Source organism: Rhynchophorus ferrugineus, unplaced genomic scaffold (genome assembly GCF_030347505.1).
Source record: "Rhynchophorus ferrugineus isolate W39M unplaced genomic scaffold, kcgeb_rfMv2 rfM7, whole genome shotgun sequence".
Taxonomy (NCBI): domain Eukaryota; kingdom Metazoa; phylum Arthropoda; class Insecta; order Coleoptera; family Curculionidae; genus Rhynchophorus; species Rhynchophorus ferrugineus.
In genome coordinates, this window is record NW_027472586.1 from 33,112,381 (window position 1) to 33,135,518 (window position 23,138).

Genomic DNA, 23,138 nt, shown 5'->3' on the forward strand with positions numbered 1-23,138 from the left:
TAATACTACAATAGTAGAATTATTAAGTATTTTTTAAGAAATAACTATAAATGTTCCTTAAATAATATTTTGCTGAATATATATCTTGAAGATCATTATTCAACAGTTTATAAAACATTTAAACTAATAAACATACGAGAAATGGCAATCTAAAACACTTAGAATAAAAACTGAGGATTCAGGAAGTACTATAATGATATGTTCTCATTTTTAAGCTATAATTAAAAAAAAACACACAATTTTGCAAACAATTCACATATTTTCAAACATTTAATTTATTCCGTATACATAATATTATTTAAAATAAAAATCCCTAATAATATTTCCTGATCAAAATCCTTTCATAAAGCAATTTCAACATGAGAAGCAGCTTTAACTTTAAAGTAAATTAAAATATGCCCAACACTATTACCTCAAACGCAACATTTATAACGCTATACATAATAAACCACTTAACACCGCTGAAGACTAAATTAGCACTCTAGAGGATTGACCCAGCCAACATCAAGAAATAATTTATTATCCCATTAAACCAATGCGCCCAAATGACGTATAAAATTAATTTCAATTTACATACTTGTATTAGATTTGCTACACGTTCAAAATACGAACAATTGTTATTTTATAATTAAATAATATTTAATAATTAAATTATTATATTTAATATAAAGTTATTAATATTTAATTCATGACGAAACAGACTTAATATAATTACGAATGGGTAGACAGAAACGTCATATTATATAATATGACATGTTTTGATATACATTAGTTTGTGCATCAAAAGTTATAATGAATATATCAATTTCTCATTTGTTGGTGAGGTTTAGTCATAATGTGGCGCATAAGGCAAAGTAGAAAGCAGTAGATTAACGAAAGTCAAGAACACAAATTAAAGATGCTATCTGTAATGATTCTAGAATATTGAATAATATGCTAGCTCGAATTAAATAAATTTAGTGACGGAAAAAATATAGGAGCTACTGTTTTAGAGATTGAATAGTAGAACAAAAAAATATTATTAACAAACAAACTGAACCTACTTTATAAAATAAATAAGGAACGCACTAAAAATTAAAAAATAATCAAACTTAGATTTTTAGCACAAAAAAAAACGTTTTAAAATTAAATATGTTCATAATAGTCGTTGAAATAACTAAATAAAAATCAATATCGGCCCGCACTTATCGAATAACTCTGTATAAATATTCAAATAAATGAAACACTGACAATCGAAATCCTTTTATAAATATTTGTAGAGAATTTAAATATTCATGCAATTAGAAAGATCCAATGTAAACAAAAAAAATTGAAGAATCGACAAAAAGAAGGGAACAAACGATTCTATTTGTACACAAAAAAAAACGTCAAAATCGATATTGAATTATTCAGAATTACGATTATTCTCGATATTTGTTCCAAAACCCTTGCTGGCTTTATGCTGGTTCTGATTAATATGTTTATATTCCCTTTTAATTTATAATCGATATATATTTTCTTTTCATTTTAGACGCGTATACATTCAAACTGAAATCATTAGTTAATAACAATCAGAACTATTAATTAATTAAGAACTATAATATGGAGATGTTAAACATAATAATCTATATTTCAAGAACGTGTAAGAATTTGAAAGTTCGAAGCCACAGGACGATAAAGAAAAAATATTATTGCTTAAAGAATGTTTCAGGGAACAAGAAGTAAAGAAGCTGTCCAGGCTGTAATTGTCAAGGTAGTTATTTGCATAAAAGCACCGATGAGATTATTATATTACGAATGAATCTTAATCTTAGGTAAGGTACGATAAGGCTAGAAGAGTTACGGACAATGTATGTATATGTATATATATACTAAAAAAAACACAAACTATTAACATCATTGAGTTTTTAGGTACTTGAGTCCACGATTTCATTAAATATGGTGGTGGTTTTTTTAGTAGGTAAGCCCTTTTTCTATGAAATAACCTTGCCTTTATTTGGAAAAATGTTCTTTTGCAACTTTTATTGTATTGTAATTAGTTAGTAATTACTGTGAGAAATATAAAGGAATGTATCTGCAAGGAAGTTGTTATAAAATTTTATTTATTTATAATACATTTGTAAAATTGTATATCCAAATATGTGGTACTTTAATAAATGGTTTATAGCATAGTTAAGGTTCATTGTTTTATATCCTCTAATTTATAAAAATTTAATATTATGCTGTATTTTTCCTTGTACATTTTTTAAAATGTTCCGTAAATTAATGTTATGTTCTTACTGTTCTTAAAGGTCATTTTTATTATATATAAATATGTACGGTATATATAGGTTAACATAAAACTTTTAAACATTACCATTTATTTTAAAAAATAATACAGAGTATATTTTATGCCTTGAAGACTAATAGTATGCCCATATCAGAAGTTTGGTTATATATAAAAAACAGAGTGACCCACGACGTCCCAAGCAATGCTGAAAATATTCAAATATTTCTAATAGTGGGGACGCACGCGCCAGCACTGTATATTCAGTCTACTGAACCACGATTATTTTTAATGTATTTACTTCATTGCTCACAGCGAAAGCAATCAGACACTATTTCGATACATCAAACATTTCAACAATTACGAGGTTGGCGAAAAATGCTTGGCGACTTATCTTTTTGTGAAATTAACTGCCACATTGGGCTTATAATAGTAAAAAAGTAAATGGATATAAATTAATAAAACCTAATTCGTCTTTATGTTATTATTAGACATTATTAAAAAATATATCGTACAGATAAATATATCTCCTGTAGTAAACAACGGCATTATCTTTCCAATTTTGCCCATCAAAAATATATAGCCTCGCCGTAAAAAGAAAATAACAAAGCTAAACAAAAAAAAACCTGATTCCGAATTCCTTGTGTGCGATTCAGATAAACGGGAAAAGAAACAAAATGAAAATGTACTTATCCGAATATATTCACTTTAAACGCAATTATTAAAAAGATCCAGAAGTAATAACTCTAACTTAAGCTAAAAATTCTGTGTCATATATAGAGCTATATTCTTCAAAAAAATCACGAAATGGTAAATAATCAAAGGAAAGGGTTATTAAAAGAAGCCAAACATAACTGTATACTCTTGTATAGTAGTACGGACCTGGCTATACCGCCATTGCAGTGTTTTAGAACTACCCGAATAGTGAACGAGTGAGAGAAGTTGTTCTGTTTTCTAATCAGTGTCGTTTTGTATCGTCGTTTGTCAAGACGCTTCTAATTCCATAAAATAAAACAGTTTTTAAAGTATGAATTTTTTGTGATATAATTTAGTAATAGTATTTTTTGCTAAACTCTCACATATTTTAACATATATATCAAAAATGTATCTAACAGTTTTGTAGTTGAATAAATATTAAAGTTTCAAAATATATGTATACCAGAAATTCGTATACCTGTTGCTCAATGAATCCATGTGACATAAATTTACGAAATTGGAAATATAATTTTACAGAACACTAACTATATACCTTAAAATTATATACTTTGTGGAGAATTAAAAGTTGCCTTCATGTTCATTGGTCATCAAAAGATATTAATAGAATTTCCATCAAAGAATAAACATTGGCCCAAAATAATGGCTACAACCCAACTTCCAAGCAACGATGAGTACAGAGCAAAAGGGCGCTTGAATTTAATTTAAAGATGGCGTGACTAAGTTTCCTAACTAGAAAAGTATCGTATTACATGAGAGATAAGTCAACAAAACTGCTGGTACTCTATGAGCCTTAAATACCATTTCTTGCCCAACTATTTTTTTTTTCAGGTCGGTTTCATCAGGATATAAGAAAGTTGACTCTTGGTCACTTTACAGGGGAGAAAATGCGTGACATCAAAGATAAAAATGAGCTAATATTCGCAACTAGCAATGTAACAATTTAACATTATAGTAAACAGAAACTCCGATGTAATAAGCTATGATACTGTAATTATTAACAGGTAAATTGAAAAGTCCTCGGCCTAACACAGTAAAACATATTTTTTTTGGCAGTTTTTTTTCTATTTCAACATAATTCCCTTCATGGGTGATACACTAATTATAGGGACCCTCCAACTTTTCGATACCATTTTTGTCGTACGATTTGCCCTTTGCTTCAAAATAGACCTCTTCATTCGACGAAAATTTCCTAGCAGCGAGCATTCTTTTGAGATCTGAAAACAGGAAATAGTCCTTGGGGGCCAGATCTGGAGAATACGGTGGATGAGAAAGCAATTCGAAGCCCAATTCATGCACCGTATTGTCTTGGTGAAGCAGCACTTTCTTTTTCTTTAAATATGGCCATTTTACGGCGATTTCGTCTTTCAAATTGTCCAATAACGCTATGTAATAGTCGCTGTTGATGGTTCTTCCCATTTAAATGTAGATCAATGGAAATTAATCCATGTGCATCCCAAAATACAGACGCCATTGCCAGCTGACAGTTGCGTTTTTTTACGCTTTGGAGCGGGTTCATCGTGTGCAGTCCACTCGGATGACTATCGTTTGGACTTTGGAGTGAAATGATGGAGCCATATTTTATCCACTGTCACATATCGACGCGGAAAGCCGGGTTTATTACGCTTGATCATCTTCAAGCACTGCTCCGAATCATCAACTCGTCATTGCTTTTGGTCAAAAGGCGCACCCACTTTGCACAGAGATTTCTCATACCCAAATATTCCTGAATGATATGGTGTACACATTCAGTTAATATCTTTAGAGTGTCTGCTATTTAATTCAATTTCAATTTACGGTCATTCAAAATCATTTTGTGGGTTTTTAAAATGTTTTCTTCTGTAACAACCTCTTTTGGGCGTCCACTGCGTTCACCGCCTTCGGTGCTCATTTCACCACGTCTAAACTTGGCATAGCAATCCTTGACGGTTGATTTTCCTGCGGTGTCCAGAAACTCGGCATCAAGTCAAGTTTTTGCTTCAACTGCATTTTTTCCCTTCAAAAAGCAATATTTTGTAACACGCGAAATTCCTTTTTATACATTTTTTTCACAATAACAAAAGTTGGTTTACTCAAAATGCTATAATTCACAAACTAATGATCCGACAGCTATCAAATGTATACATATATTATATATATATATATATATATATATATATATATATATATATAAATTCCCCATTTTTAAGGATATATAATCAACGTTATATTGTACGAGAATTGTGATTGTCGAAATTAATTTTTAGCGCACAAAAATACATAAGATTTAGGCAAATTGGTTTCAGAAACATTTTTTGTTTACTACTGTTATTATTGTATTATTTGTAACTTGAATTTTTATCAACACCACATAATTTTACTTTAGCAGTTTTACTTTTTAAACAATAAAAGTTCTGCAGAAAGTTGGACAGTGTTGCCCCGTAAACTTCTGGAGACATCATCAGGTGATGCCAGAGAAATTAATCAAGTGGTATTAGATTACATGATATAATTGTACCATTAAGAATAAAATTGTAAATATTGGAAAAGCAGATCGTAGCATTTATAAATTAATACGATTCTTTAAATTAAGTATCACATTATGAATGTTTCTTGTCAAATTGCGAGAGTAAATATTATAATACAGATTTCACATCAGAACAAATAGAATATAGAGGGATATAGTAGAATAATAGAGTAAATAACAGAATATCATGCAGATGGGACTTTTAGTTGGATGATAAGTGGACACAAAGATACAAGCAAAGCAAGGTCGGTTTCATCAGGATATAAGAAAGTTGACTCTTGCTCACTTTATAAGGGAGAAAATGCGTGACATCAAAGATAAAAAAGGAGCTAATATTCGGAACTATCAATGTAATTATTTAATATTATAGTAAACAAAAATGATACTGTAATTATTAACAGTTCAATTGAAAAATCCTCGGCCTACCATAGTAAAACACATTTTTTTGGCAAAATTAGTTTTTCTTATTCAACATAATTGCCTTCAAGGGTGATACACTGATTATAGCAACCCTCCAATTTTTCGATACCATTTTTGTAGTACGATTTGTCCTTTGCAAAGCATAGAATAACATGCGATTTCTGAACCCTTAATAAGGGAAGCCACCGCTAAGTTGCCACCAAACATCTTCCCTTGCCAGCACTATTGTCAGTTCTGAATATGACAAATGTTTATATTACTTTTTCCATCGTCTATAAGTCCAGATCATTTTGATCTAAAAAAAGTGTTTTTAACTGAATTATATTGGTATATCCGGTGTATTAAAATTCCCCAATAAACATAACTAAAAATAACTTCCTGCGAAGAGGATCGTTGATAAAATTAACCGTTGAACACACTTTACTAGTTCGAGTTATCTTTGCGACGTTTCTTATCCACTGCCGTTTTCTTAACGCCCGAAAAAGGAACCTTTCCCATTTTAACTGAAAATCCTTTTCGCTGACAAAACACCTAATACTTTGTAAGCCTCCTGACTTAGAGCCGTAATTAAACTTTTCGAAATACTAAATCTGGATTTCATTTTCGCGAAAAATCCAAACCTGCCGTCCGAAGCTTCGAAGTTTTTAACGGCGCCGCCATTATTTTGAGAAATAATTTCATTAAGCAGCTTCTTACCGTTCCTCTAAATTATATGTAAGCTTATTTTAGGCAAACGATAAAATTGATATAAAAAATTAATCTTTCTAATTATTTTTTTATCAAAAATTATGAATTAAATAAAGTTACAATTAAAATATTGTACTGAGTAAAATAATAAAGTAACCGGGCAACACTAAATAAAAAAAATGGCACATTAAAGGTAAGTTAGTTTTCTATTTAGATTTTCCTAATCTTCCTTCACATGGGCCAAATGTACTTTGATATTAAAATATGAAATTTCTTTCATCATTAAATTGTTATATTTTAAAGACCCCTTTTTACCAACTGGGATTTATCTGGACTGGGCCTACTGCATTAACGTGAGCTCCGAACCACGGTTCCAAGCATTAAACCTACCAACTGGGGAGTGATCAACTTAGAAATTATGCAAGAAGATATATGGCCTGGTTACAGGCGTGACTGCGGTCATTTTCCTTGTTGGATTTTACACTTTTGCCTTTTAGACACTAACAATTATAAAAAATCACTAACATAAATTTAATACCATGGATTCGAACTCGCGACTATCGCGACAGTAGGACAACTGTCCTCTCACCTTGCCCACTGCGCCAGCTAATCCAGCTATCATTATTTTAGGAATTTGTTGACAATATTTAAAAAAATTAAATCATCCTTAGCCTGTGTCATTTATTCCTCAGCACATAACATTACACATATAAATTATACAAAACGAAGCCACAAAATAGTTTTTAAAATTAATCTTTCTGCATATACGTATGTCGAACCAAATTATTTTTAGTTCAATTAAAAAGTTCAATATCATCTCAATTATTTTCTTTCAAATATTTTCTTCTTTTATTTCAAAATATATTTGATTGTTATGGTATTATATAAAAATAAAAGATGAAATATAAACTAGATTATTCAATAAGTTAAGTAGAGAATTGTAAAGTCTGGCGAATCAGTTGGATATTGAAATAGTTCATACTTCATTAAAAATGGGGTTTCTTCTTCTGTAAAGTGTTATTTCCTGTCTCATTTACCAAAGATGATAGAATAGTATAATTTTTATAATAATAAGCAATATTTTTTGTCAATTTGAAGCTAATCCACGAACAAAATTATTTTTGCCTCTTTGTCAGCTATAATAACATCTATTTGGATGAATACAAAGTACCCTTGTCATGTACCCAGTTTTCTGAAATCCAAAACTTTAAAGTTACTAGGGCTTCCAATATAGCTATCTAAATTAATAGACGTACTGACAAAATATTGACCATTGACAAGAACATATAGAATTAATAAAAATATTTCCCCCACGGACATTATTATACATTTTTCAGCTAAGAAAAATCAGTTCGACAAAGACAATTTTTTTAAATATTTAGTTTTTATTATTCATTTTCTCCCCAAGAAGAAAGGAAGTAGTCTCGTTAACCTTTGCACTTCTTCTAGATCCTGATATAACTCCACAAAAATTTCATTGATGTAACTTCAATCCTACGAAAAACAAATATAACAAATATATAGTTTTTTTTGCTTGTCCTTTCCTTCCAAAAAGAAATGAAGCAAAAAATATTGCATTTCTATCAGTTTGATTCTAGAAGTTCTACTTTCTCTTGTGACAAATAACTGTCTCATCTCATGACAGTCTCATCACAGAACGGTCATGGTATATTGAGGGAGAACTGATTTTCTTCAGTTTATAGAAATATAAATAAAAAAGATCAAAAGCATCACATCATTTACACATCTAAAACAATAGCAAACTGGTACAGTTATTTTTGACTTCGTAACATTTTCATTGTCGAAGTTAGGTATAATCAACATATATATATATATATATATATATATATATATATATATATATATATATATTTATATTAAAGATAACTGATAATAAAAAACAAAAAAGTTTAGTATTTATATATTTTTTATTACTACATAAGACGGCATTAAGTTAACGAAACGAAACATTATTTGGGCATCTCAAACTCCTTAGAGTAGTTTATTTTTGGATAAAATATTACGCCCAATAAAAATATCGTCTTGGGATCTTTTTCCAATACGAACCTTGACTTGAGTCTCTTTTTTGACATATATCTATAACGGTAATATTTTCTAAATGGGCCTATAAAGTGGCTAGATCGATATCACCTTACCTAAAAAATATTATACAAACACGCACGAAATAGACAATTTTTTAGTCGCAAATGTTCGGCAAATGTAATAGTAATTGGATCAGAAAAAAAATTTATGTAACGAAAAGCAACGTTATTTGTTATTTATTATAACTTGGAGGATGATTTCACCGTAAATACTGATTTTGTTATTATTTTGTTATTTTTTAATATTTTTCACCGTTTTTTATCATAACACAACATTTATTGCATGAACTATTTCAATGAATTTTTCTTCCAGAGATTTTTTCTTCTTGCTTAAGATTATTATTTTTTTTTATAACATCTTTATTAGATACGCTTAGTACAATCTTAATTTACAATTAATTTATTACTACTTTTCCTATGTACTTGGATTAATTAACAAGCAAGACGAGTGCGAGAAAATACATCAGTATGTATTCTACAATTATAAAATTATAATTATTTATTAATTATTAACTTATAGCTATAGTTTACACTAAATGAATACAATTTATATAAGTTCGTATGGTTTTGTTCTTTTCAATCTCCTGACATCCTGCGCTCTGTCTGCAGTTGTATTGCTTCCACGTTAGTATGATTTAGTTATCTTCTTTCGTGTTTCAAGGCAAAATCTTGGATAACTTCAATCCATTTGATCTCCAAGTCATCGTGCAGTTCTTCATTAGTTACATAGCGATAGGTATTGGTAATCAATCGAACAAGGTTCGTTTTGACAGCGTTGTACGACTAGTTGATTTGAATTTTTAGTACAACCCCATATTTGCACCCCATAGGTCCAAATTGGCTTTATAATTGTATTATAGATCAACCTCTTTGATTTTAGATCAAGTTGAGAGTATCTTCCGACTGACCAGTATAGTTGTTTTATTTTGGTTCTAATGTGTTTTGCTTTTTGTCTAACGTGATGCTTCCAATTTAATCTACCGTCAAGATGGATTCCAAGGTATTTAGCTGATTCTGCTTAAAATTATACTTTTAAAATATATTTTTGCGATATTTATGTTTATGATCTTAGACCGTAGATATTCTCGCATAATTGAAGTGGTCTACTGAATGAATGCAAAACAGGACTGTTTAACGAAGATGTTAGTTATATAGGACAAATGGTCAAGAATCATGTAAAATCCGTGAAGTTCATAATCTTTAGAATTGCTTAAATGAAAGATTACTTAAGGCCTAACGTTCTCTCCGTTCTTTCTTTCACTTAGCACTTAAATTCAGAGTACAAGCACACATTAGGTCGATTATTGAACCATTCCAAAAGATTATGGATTTATTCAACGCGGTAAACGCGACTATTACCTTCAATAAGACACATTATAACTGCCAACTTCTAAACACAATGTTAGATATTTAATTTATTAGCAGTTTTAAATAATATTTAAAACCGACTTATTGCCGGCTTGGTGGCGCAGTGGTAAAGGCCGTCCCATCGTAAAGTCCTCCTACTGTTGAGATAGCCGCGGGTTCGAATCCTGCTGGGGCATGGTCGTAAATTTATGTTTCTGATTGTTTAAAATTTGTGTTCTAGGCAAGAGTGTAAAATCCGACAAGGAAAATAATCCCACTCGCACCACTAACCTGGCTGGGTAAGACCGGATGTTTTCTGGGATGATTTCTAAAGTTGGTCACTCGCCAGTCGGTAGGCTTAATGCTGAGGACCGTGGTTCGGAGCCCACGTTAAACTTTAGGCCCAGTCTAGGTAACTCATAGTTGGTAAAAGGAGGCTTTAAAATATATATAAAAACCGACTTATTAGGTGTGGGCATTGTGTATGAAACGATAACTTATTTGAGACAAGTAGAAACGGAAGAATGGAAAAGAAAACAGATGTCAAGAATGAAACAAAGATCGAGAACGTAGTTGTAGACCTTCTCTACAGGCTACAGAAAATTGAGCTTAATATATCTTTCTGTACTTCCACAAAGAACCCGAAAGAGGAGGCAAGACAAGAAATTTTTATTCATATTCAGTAGGTCTGCGAATCGGCTACTAAACATTTTTCAAACCCCTAAGAGAGAAGGGGTGACCCCCCAAAAAAAAAAAAAATTTTTGTGTGGATAATTTCTTTTTAATGTAATAATAATACCACAACCATAAATTTTCACTTTTCAATCACCAACTCCTGCTTTGTAATAGTAATTTTAATAATTTTATCATTTTTTATACCGCTCGATAACATCAATTATTATCACTTGGTAAGTTATACCCTCCATGTGTCTACCGGTATCCCTTTTCACTCAGTAAACAGCACGGAGTAGAAATAACAACGAAGGTGGTCTCCTATTTCTCTGAAAAAATAAGCCTTCTCTGAAAACTGTAGAGGGAGTGAAGCCCTACGGTTTTCGGCTATTATTAATGTTTATACGTCAAGCGTAATAGTTAAACATTTTTGCTCTCTCAATCTCAATGTAACTCTCATATCAAATATATTCTCAAGTAATTTTATTATTTATTTATTAATAACTAATATTATTAATATAATATTATATATATATATATATATATATATATATATATATATATATATATATATATTGTTCACGCTGTAGCATTAAGAGATTAGTATTATGTAATGAATTAATGATATAAATTATTATTACTTAAAATATCGTGTTTTACTATTTTTATATTCCCTCATCGTTCACAGTGCTCCATGCCTTTTTCACTCATATACCACCTCCTTACACACTTGCAATAAGTTTTTTTTTCTACATTAGAAATTCTCTAGAAATTATTTACATGGCAAACGTTGTGTCAGCTAGTAATATATATAAAATATATTTTATACAAAATTTCATTTAATTTTGTTTATTGGTACAAATGTCATCTTCTGTAATATACTAAAAGTAACATCAAGAACTTTTCCTAAGAATATTTAATTTCACAATAACTTCCATCATATAAAAAGAAAATATGTGATATATAGAAAAAAGTCGATCGAAGGAATGTTTGCTGACGTTTGTTGATGGATTCACCGATAAACTTTCGTAAATAATGTTTAAAAAATCAAAAATGTTCAAAGCATTTACTAACCTTCTTGTTATTGCTGCCGTTGTGTGTTTTTCCATGTTTCTTTTCCGTAGAGGTTAACATTATTTATTCAGAACCAGAATTATCTTTACCATTTCTCAATGAAGCTGAGTCACCAATACATTTAAAACATTTTTTACAAAAAAAATTTAAAAAAATAATCGAGGAAAAATTATAAATTTAAAAACTACTCAATATATACATATATGCATATAAATATTTTGATATATGCTATTGAATGGGACCCTTTTCTTTTATTACATCTGATCAGAAAACCACTATCAGTTTTTTTAGGTATTATTATACTAATTTAAGATATTCCGCCCTCGAAGGGAAACTTGCTAGTTCATCCGATGATCTAATAACATAACCCTAAAAAGGTATGTATAAAGATTGGCTATAACGTAGCTACTTTACCAAGACCCTCACGTTCTCGTACCTCTAAGAGGGTGTAACTTACATTTTTGTAACGTATTCACATCGTTCTTTTTTTATGATCATATCGTATGTAGCATACAATAGAATTCCCTACAATCTTTATGCTGGTGGTAAATACGGTGATCGTTTTTTTTTCTATAAATAGTAAAATAGATGTATTAAAAAGTTATAGTCTGCAGCAAAAATGGTTTTTTATAATAGTTATGTAAGAATCGATATATTTTGAAAATTCCTTTAGAAAATATATCTATAGTCTATCCAAAGAAGTTTTGTACATAAGTCAACAAGATGTTTAATGTATTGCCTGTCACAATTTGTAAATTCGTTTTAGAATCAGACTCCATCTTCATTTTCATTTTCATTTTATTCTAGTTAAAATAGACACCAGCCCTGCTAGAGTCGTCCAATTTTATTACTTATTAATTATTTTATTACTTTATTTTTTACTCTGATTGAAAATTTCGAAGCCAGACTGGACAGACTGCATCTCTTATTAATTACATTGAACATGAACGAGATAATGGAGGCCCCCTCTTGCCAATAAAATTCGCTAGAGAGGTAAGCATTTTTACCTGATAAATATTGTCTGCGGTTTTTATAAAAAATATTTTAGCAGTTGCAGCTGTACTAAATATTAGTATAATCTTGACTTCACCGAAAAAAAACTGTCCTCACACAAAACGGATGACTAATCAAGGTAAGCTTGATCTTAGCTCTGTCAGATATTAAATATATGAAATGTGCACAGATATGTGTGTTATTGTCAGAATATACATGAGCGTTTGGTTAAAATGTGCCGGGAGAGAAAGAATATTAACTACTTTTAAGGTGGATTATGCCTCCAGAGGATACAACTACATAATAAACCCGCCTAGAACTCTAACTCAGGTGGTATGGAAAAGAGCTCAATGTAAATATAATAAAACACAATCTTGACCTACAAACTATTATAACTGTGTACTAAATTGTGGTTTATAATATTAAAATAAATTACATTTGATAACAGTATTTTTGTTTAATTATTTTATTTAGATTAGAATTTTGTTGTATGTCAAACTGAACTAAAATTCAGAGTTGATACGGCAACATTGCGATATTTTGACGTCACAAATTTAGATGACTTATATATAAAACTTCTTTGGATAGACTATATATTCAGGAAATGAATTATTGCAGAAGCTGTATTTGTTACTTAATGTACATATGGAAATATTAGTGCTATTCCCCTAGTGTCTGTTATTAGTTATTTTTACTAATACAAGCGATATCATTAACAAACAGGTTTTGAGTGTTTTTGCTAATTTTGTTGTAATAAGCAGGAATGTAAAAATTATTGTGTACAACGATTATTTAAAAAATTATTCTCCTATCTAGAAGTGTCACTACTCGATTAACTTCATTAGTTTTCGCTTTATTGTACGATGTTCGATTTCTTTAGTTTCTGTATTGTGTATTATTTTCAATTTATCATTATTTTACATATAAGGTTATATTGCCCGAGTTTGTTAATTGACTTTACAATTAAAAGGTTAAGAAGCCTTTTAATAGTGATATAGATAGATATAGTTAAATATTATATTATTATTTGGCATTATATTTTTCAGATATTAATTTAATAATAAATTATAATTTAATAATAATATATTAAATTACACTCCCTTGGAACCCATAACGAACGTGACTCAAAGTGTTAGCTCGAAGTACTCTGAGAGAATGTTAGTGCAACAATTGTATTAATCTAAAATCGCCAATCTGTTAAATGTTAGAATAAAGCAAAGTAGTATTTAAATTATATTTAGATATAAGTTCGTAGAGTAGTTACTGAATCAATTACTGAAGTCGCTGCTGGACAGGTGGTTGAAATTCTTCTAAAATTAGGAATGCATTTTTTTTAAGATTCTATTAACTAATTTTTATAAACACCAAATGTGTTCTAAAAACACACATTAAATCCGGAAATATAAAGGCTAACGTCATGTATTCAAATAACACTGATAAGATGTGTTAATAAATTGTTCTCCTGCCGACATTGGAGAACATATTCGATTGCTTCTTAGTGTAACTGCATTTGGGGCCCTTTTATTTGTTTATTATAATACTGGTTCACTTCAACATTGATTACTTACAACTGGCTATTTCAGTTAATTTTCTTGCGAATGAATAAAATTATTACTTCCCTTAGGTTAGTTTACTTACATTAAATACAATTAAATAAACAAAGGCGAGCTTCTAGTTGGGTGTTTCACATGGGTGTATTATCATTTAATAAATATCTTTTAATAAGAGTCGCAAAATCTAAAAAAAAAACAAACAAAAGGATTTTGCATCTGTATTTTTGTACCCAAAATTTTAAATAGTTCAATATAATCGATCCCTATTCCAGTTACTCATCAAATTTATTACATGTTTCTAAACCTCGAAAACATATAAATAAGATCCCATTTTACCGATAAAAATAACATGCAACATTCGTAACATACCCTGATACCAATAATACACAGAGCGCAATACCTATCACTTGAATATGTCTTTTGAATTTTTTTTTTAAGATTCTATTAATTAATTTTTATAAGCACCAGATGTGTTCTAAAAGCACACATTAAATCCGGAAATATAAAGGCTAACGTCATGTATTCAAAAAACACTGATAAGATGTGTTAATAAATTGTTCTCCTGTCCACATTGGAGAACATATTCGATAGCTTCTTTGTGTAACTGCATTTGGGGCCCTTTTATTTGTTTATTATAATACTGGTTCACTTCAGCATTGATTACTCACAACTGACTATTTCAGTTAATCATCTTGCAAATTAATAAAATTATTACTGTCCTTTAGTTAGTTTATTTACATAAATACAACTAAATAAACAAAGGCGAGCTTCTAGTTGGGTGTTTCACATGGGTGTATTATCATTTAATAAATATCTTTTAATAAGAGTCGCAAAATCCAAAAAATACACAAACAAAAGGATTTTGCATCTGTATTTTTGTACCCAAAATTTTAAATAGTTCAATATAATCGATCCCTATTCCAGTTACTCATCAAATTTATTACATGTTTCTAAACCTCGAAAACATATAAATAAGATCCCATTTTACCGATAAAAATAACATGCAACATTCGTAACATACCCTGATACCAATAATACACAGAGCGCAATACCTATCACTTGAATATGTCTTTTGAATTTTTTTTTAAGATTCTATTAATTAATTTTTATAAGCACCAAATGTGTTCTAAAGACACACATTAAATCCGGAAATATAAAGGCTAACGTCATGTATTCAAATAACACTGATAAGATGTGTTAATAAATTGTTCTCCTGCCCACATTGGAGAACATATTCGACAGCTTCTTAGTGTAACTGCATTTGGGGCCCTTTTATTTGTTTATTATAATACTGGTTCACTTCAGCATTGATTACTCACAACTGACTATTTCAGTTAATCTTCTAGCGAATGAATAAAATTATTACTGCCCTTTAGTTAGTTTACTTACATAAATACAATTAAATAAACAAAGGCGAGCTTCTAGTTGGGTGTTTGACATGGATGTATTATCATTTAATAAATGTCTTTTAATAAGAGTCGCAAAATCCAAACAAAAGGATTTTGCATCTGTATTTTTGTACCCAAAATTTTAAATAGTTCAATATAATCGATCCCTATTCCAGTTACTCATCAAATTTATTACATGATTCTAAACCTCGAAAACATATAAACAAGATCCCATTTTACCGATAAAAATAACATGCAACATTCGTAACATATCTTGATACCAATAATACACAGAGCGCAATACTTATCACTTGAATATGTCTTTTGAATTTTTTTTTTAAGATTCTATTAATTAATTTTTATAAGCACCAAATGTGTTCTAAAAACACACATTAAATCCGGAAATATAAAGGCTAACGTCATGTATTCAAATAAAACTGATAAGATGTGTTAATAAATTGTTCTCCTGTCCACATTGGAGAACATATTCGATAGCTTCTTAGTGTAACTGCATTTGGGGCCCTTTTATTTGTTTATTATAATACTGGTTCACTTCAGCATTGATTACTCACAACTGACTATTTCAGTTAATCTTCTTGCGAATGAATAAAATTATTACTGCCCTTTAGTTAGTTTACTTACACTAAATACAATTAAATAAACAAAGGCGAGCTTCTAGTTGGGTGTTTCACATGGGTGTATTATCATTTAATAAATATCTTTTAATAAGAGTCGCAAAATCCAAAAAAAAACCAAACAAAAGGATTTTGCATCTGTATTCTTGTACCCAAAATTTTAAATAGTTCAATATAATCGATCCCTATTCCAGTTACTCATCAAATTTATTACATGATTCTAAACCTCGAAAACATATAAACAAGATCCCATTTTACCGATAAAAATAACATGCAACATTCGTAACATATCCTGATACCAATAATACACAGAGCGCAATACCTATCACTTGAATATGTCGCGGATAAGGAAGAAATTCCCGAGAGCACGCGAAAAAAACAAGGAGGTCCGGTACTAAATATTTAATGATGCCTTTATTGAGCTTACAAATCTCCAGCCGAATGGCAGGGGAGAGAAAAATTAAAGGCTTTCCGTAAACTTTGAAACGCTCTTAAAACGAAAACATCTAATTAATTCGTTCTTTTTAATAACGGCTCTAATTGAACTCCTCAAAAGAGACAATGTTTAAAAATCATTTGCTAAAGCTGGATTTTAATGAAATAATATATGACGGTAAAGCGGGAAGTAAAATTATTCGTAAGAGGATTTATATTTGACAAATAGATCATAAAATAATCTTATTCTGACGAATGTTCACTTAAACTTTGAACAGTCTTTTATTGATGTAAAAATCCGATTTAGATATAAAGATATATAATTCGTTTACAGTGCTTCAAAAATAGAGATTCCTTAATGTTATTTTGTCATTCCTTCCAAACAACGCCAACCTCAAAACGGCTTTGAAATATTTACATTAGACTGGAAGGAAGGCGACACTAAGTTTTTGGTAAGAGTGGAAAGGAATTGTTCAGCATTTCGTCGTTCAACTCTAGCCACACTATAAACTCAACTTTCTGTATTCAACAACCAATGTCTTTGAAGCAGGAGATTAAAAAAAAGGCCAGAAAGATTGTATGGGAGGGACGTTGTCCTCTATCACAACAACGCTAGAAACTCTACTTCTCAGCCTACTCACTACCCTAGTATAGCTGATAAATTTAATGTGTTTAATGTGTGTATTTGTTTCGGTCTCTGCAAAATTCTCTTAATATTGAAAACTGGCTTCAAAATAGGCTTGAGAATCACTTGGTTTAGTATATTGCCCAGAGGTATCAAAAGGTCCTATAACAGAACTCTAGTTCCACCAGAAAAGTGGCAAAACATCGTTAGTCTATACACTATATAGTCCATTCAAAGTTTTTTACTTATGCGTCATAGATATTTGTGACGTCGAAATGTTGCAATGTTGCCGCAGCAACTCTGAGTTTTAGTTCGGTTTGGCTTTGACATACAAAAAAATTGTAATCTAAATGAAATAATTGAACAAAAATGTTATCAAATATAATTTATTTTAACATTATAGTATATCTGAAAACTACAGTTAATTATACAGCCACAATAATTTATAGGTAAGAGTTAAAATCTTTTAACACTATTGCTTTAAAGAATTTTTCATACGTCTGACAAACGGACGGCGGTCTATTATTCAAAATATTAGTTATTATTACTACAGATTATAAAACGACAAACGTTATTTTAGCGGTTTGATTACTGTAAATCGCTCCGTAATATATGATATCATTTCGTTTGAAAATGCCGAAAACAATAGGTAATTAATGATGATATTAAATAACATGTCCCTACAATTGTATTGAAAATATCGCTGTATGTATAATATCGCTTACAAAATGAATGAATGAATATACGTTAGATTCACCCAAGAAAACCCCTCTACATATAAACTGGGTGACAAATCTAGACCATCTTGACATTGACATAATGACATAATTTAATAAAACTATTTTGGAGAAAATTGTCTGTCTGGAAAGTATACATAAAAGAGTTAGGGACATGCACCTATTCGAGGGATGTAAGACACATTCTTTCATACACTCTTACAGGGCATAGGGTTTAAGTGGTGTAAAGATAACCCTCAGGTTTAATGGAACTTCCAGATATAGCTTTAAAAATAATTCAAGTTTTAAATGCATAAAATACTAACAAGGAAGATAAACTATTTGAATTTGTGTTTCTTGGTCAAACTTGAATATTTCAAAATGGCTAATTGTGGCACTCTTGGCTAGACAGTAACAAAAAAAGGGTAAAGGCAATAAAAATTGATGGAAAAAGGTAAAAGTTATATATATATATATATATATATATATATATATATATATATATATATATATATATATATATATGTATATATTCGTATTATATTTATTAATAAGTAATTGCAAATATGTGGCTGGTCGAGAAGGATATTTCATCAAAACTGTTTGGATATGTGGAAGGAAGCATTGTCAACCATAACACCTTCGGTTTGGATGAACTCGATAAGACATACAGAGTGGAATCATGAACAGGTTTTAGACTGAATAGAAATTAACAGTTTAGTGATTGAATTGGACAGTGAGTCGAAAAGTGAAAGTGACTGAAGGAAACTTTCAGAATATGCAATAATGCTATGCAATGCTGGAAATTCCTAAGATAGAGTGATGAGAGTGGAAACAACCAAAGGTATGCACATAAGTATTATGTAGAGCGTGAAAGATTTGTGTGCACAGATATGATTGTAACTGTTCAAAATTAAACATGAGCATTAGGTTACAAAGTATGATCGCTTGATTATCTTCAAACACTGCTCCGAATCATCAACTAGTCATTGTTTTTGGTCAAAGGTGAGCTCGCGTGGCACCCACATTACACAGAGCTTTCTCATACCCAAATTTCCGTGAATGTTATGATGTACACGTTCGGTTGATACCTTTAGAGTGTCTGCTATACATTCAATTTCAATTTACGATCTTTCAAAATTGTTTTGTGGATTTTTTAAATGGTTTCGTCGGTAACAATCTCTTTTGGGCGTCCACTGCATTCACCGTCTTCGGTGCTCATTTCACCAGGTCTAAACTTAACATAACAATCTTTGATGGTTGATTTTCCTGGGGCAGTGTCCGAAAACTCGGATTAAAGCCAAGTTTTTACTTCAACTGTATTTTTTCCTTTGAAAAAGCAATATTTTATCAACACGTGAAATTCCTTTTCATCCATTCTTTCACAATTACAAAAGTTGCTTCACTCAAAATGCTGTAATTCACAAACAATAATGATCCGACTGCTGTCAAATTTATACACGCATCTTTTGACAGTTGTATTCTAGTAGCGCCATCTATGTGTCAGGCCGTGGACTTTTCAATTGACCTGTTATATTTAATGCTCTGAACTTGATACAGGTCTGAAAGTACTCTTACCCGTGGCGCTTTGTTATAATGTTCAGTGGTGCAGTAACTTAAGCTTATCAATGCATTGATGAATTTTGAAACTTAATGGAAATTAGATTTAATTAAATGCCATTTTCAAAGGTTAGTGAGTATTAATTCTTGAAACAAATATTTTAATGTTTTAATATACAGAGATATTTAATATTTTAATTAATGTTATATTTAAAAATATATTTCTAACCTAATCATATTTAAAATAGTATGAAAACAAGATCTAGTATCATATAATATTTAAATTATTCCAGATTAATTTAATAAACTGTGATTTTGACCACAGAACGATGATTGGTATGAGAAAATTAGCTTTGAAAAAACAAAAAAAAAGGAATTAATTTTTTCAAACCCTTTATTATATAATAAAAAATAGAAAAACTAATTATTATTTTATTAATTTTGATGGCTTTTTCGTTTCCATTGTTAATAATTAATACATTTGTACTATGATTTAAGTAAATAAAAAGCAGAAAAAAATTATACATCCCCTAGTTATATATTAATTGAATGCTACGTCAAGACCTTAATTAACTTTTTACGAAACATACTATCTAATTCTGCTAAATTCGCCGCGAAAAGCTGAAGGAACCGTTAACTTGTTCTCCAGACGGTAGCACACTTTTTATGGCAGCAAAAAGATCAGCAAAAACATCACCCAATTTCCTCGACGTTAGCATCAGACCAAATCTGAAATATTTATCGAATTAATTATCTCGTGAATGGCAACCTTCCGACTACTAACCCAAAGAACGCTATTAATTGAAAACATCTCAGGCTTATTTTAACATTCGGATGCTCACAGGGACTTTCATTCCTAAACCTGACGGCATCATTTACTTATGAACGAGTAAACAGACAGGATGTTACTTGGATGTCTGAAAAGTTTCGCAGCTTTTCAGTTTATTTTCGGATGGAACATTATTTCGTTTATCTTTGGGAGGTTAAAATTCACTACCTAACGTTTATTTATATAAACTGCCAACGAGAAATTCTTTACAGGTGCGAATATGTTCAGATTTTTAGTTTTTTTCTTATTTTTTTATAATATTATTTTGCTAACTGTGTCATACATCATCTGACTTTCTTCTGTGTCTCTGTCTGATCTTCACTGTCTTTACTCCAACTATTCTTCTCCAATCCTAGAAGGTATTACTTCTTCGTCTAAATAAAATCGTATTCCACGAAAAGGCGTAACGAAAATTAAAGGGAGCTAAATGTGGCGAAGAAGGTGGATATTGAAATAGTAGTATTTATATAAAAGTCTAGGGCGTAACAAAGAAAACGCGGTATTTGTTCAAAATTGGCTTTATTCATCAATGTAATCTCCGTCAAGAGCCACACGATCATTCCAGCGTCGCTCTAATATTTCTATTAACATTTTTGTAGAACGATTTATCTTTTGCTTTAAAACAGGCCTGTCATCAGTTGCTGTTCAATCAGATGATCGTTTTGATTCCGAAGTGAAGTTATGGATTCATATTTCATCATGACGTCACATATAACCTCAAAAATTCCGGTTTGTTACGTTTAAACATGGCCAAAAACGGCTCAGAATCATTAACACATTCTTGTTTTTGGTCAACAGTGAGGCAAATGAGGCACGCACTTTAAACAGAGCTTCCCCATAATCATGCAGTATAAAACCAACATGTTTGATATCTTTACGATGTTAGCTAACTCATCTAACTTCATTTTTCGATCATTCAAAACAATTTTGTGGATGTTCTATTGATATTAGGATTAAATGCAAATCTAAATATTTATTTTTTGTACATCATATACCTGTTATGAAAATAACATTAGTTCTTTTGAAACAGACTTAGACACAATATTTAAATGATTTTTTACACCCATTTTTACCAAAACGGTCCAATCAATTACAGTTATAATGGACATTTTCGAATTTAGTTCGATTGATACATTGTTTGTATATAAATCTCACTTAATGGATACAACTTATCAATTTAAATGTCAGTTTTAAACAACAATTAATGAAAGCATAAAATTTCAAATTATTGTTCTTAGGATATATTAACTGATTATTATTAAGTTTTATATAAATTTATTCATAGACATTTATAAATTATTAATCAATGAACATTATTAAAATTGTGCACGTATCTATAAATATATTTTTGATAATATTCAGAATTTTTAATTATAAAAATTAAGGTGATGCATATTCATAATTTGGAGGTATATGATTTGCCATTTGTGATAAGAGTATACATATTTTAAAAAAAATGCAAATATAATTGATTATTGAATGAATAATAGAATAAATGTATTGTTTTTAGTTATTAAAAATTACAAGCTTATTTTCAACTCTTCTAAAATTAATTTTTGCTCTAAAATTTTACAGCTTATGTCGTCGCTTATGTTTGTCGATATATAGTTATAGCTACTTATTTCTCTTTTTAGGTATTTTATGGTCCAATTACGGATAATTACAATTAATATAAATACGTCATATAATATAATCAATATGTCAATAAAATTAATGAAAAAATTAAACATTTTGTGAAAAAAAAAATTAAATTTTTAAACTAGTAAAAAAATCATACTTTTTCTCCTATTTTTTATTTGTTATCAAAAGTTTCTCATACTTACGACTGTCTATAAAATTAAATAAACCAACCCAATAAAAACGTATATCACTCACTATCTTTAATAAACAATTAAAAAAATTACCTTTCCTATAAGAAAGAACGTTAGTAACGTCACGAATGGAAAGTCTGGATAGTCCATAAAACGCGCGTTTTCTCTTCGCCAACGACAATATCGGAAACGAGTCGGCTGAGCCTCCAGACGCGTCAAATCCGCTGGTCGAAGCACAACTGGTCCTCCCTCGGCGAAGAGGGTCGTCTCCACCTGATGCTTCCATTCTTCGGCGCACCGCCTAGCTCCCGATGCTAATGCCGGGACTTATCTGGACTTCTCATATTTACAAATTAAAACGTCTTGTTTGTTTAATTGGTCGGTGTGTCGGACAGTGTTCCTGCTAAAACTGCAGACGGTTCGTGACGATCACGAGTGCGACGAGGTTTTGTTCTTGCAAATAAATTCGAATTCGTATCGCGTATTATATAATTTTAAATTAAACTTGTCTTGAATCAATTAAATAATATTTTTGTAATATATAGAGTGTTTCAAAATGAATTCAAAATTTCAATAAGCATGATGACTAATATGTATCGATGCTGTGATGTTCTTTAATATAATTATATATCGGTAAAAACGCCAAAAAGGTTGAATATTTTCATTTCAAAGCAGTAATTTTTTTTACTCTTTGTGATTCCACAATATACCCTATAGGCAATAAGTATTTCTTATGTCTATATTATATATACATGGCATGTAGAAAAGCGCTTCATTAAGCGATCTCCTGTATAAAATATTATTTTAATTATTTTGTCTTATTCTA

The 23,138-nt window shown here is 30.1% G+C and overlaps 1 long non-coding RNA gene across 1 annotated transcript in view; it reads right to left on the reverse strand.

Annotated features, from left to right (window-relative positions):
- LOC143199823 (uncharacterized) overlaps positions 1 to 22,728 on the reverse strand; it is a 36,398-nt gene extending 13,670 nt beyond the window's left edge. Inside the window, exon 1 of the long non-coding RNA XR_013006544.1 lies at positions 22,406 to 22,728. This is a non-coding gene — a long non-coding RNA (uncharacterized LOC143199823). The remainder of the gene's footprint in view (positions 1 to 22,405) is intronic.
- Positions 22,729 to 23,138: the final 410 nt, after the last annotated feature.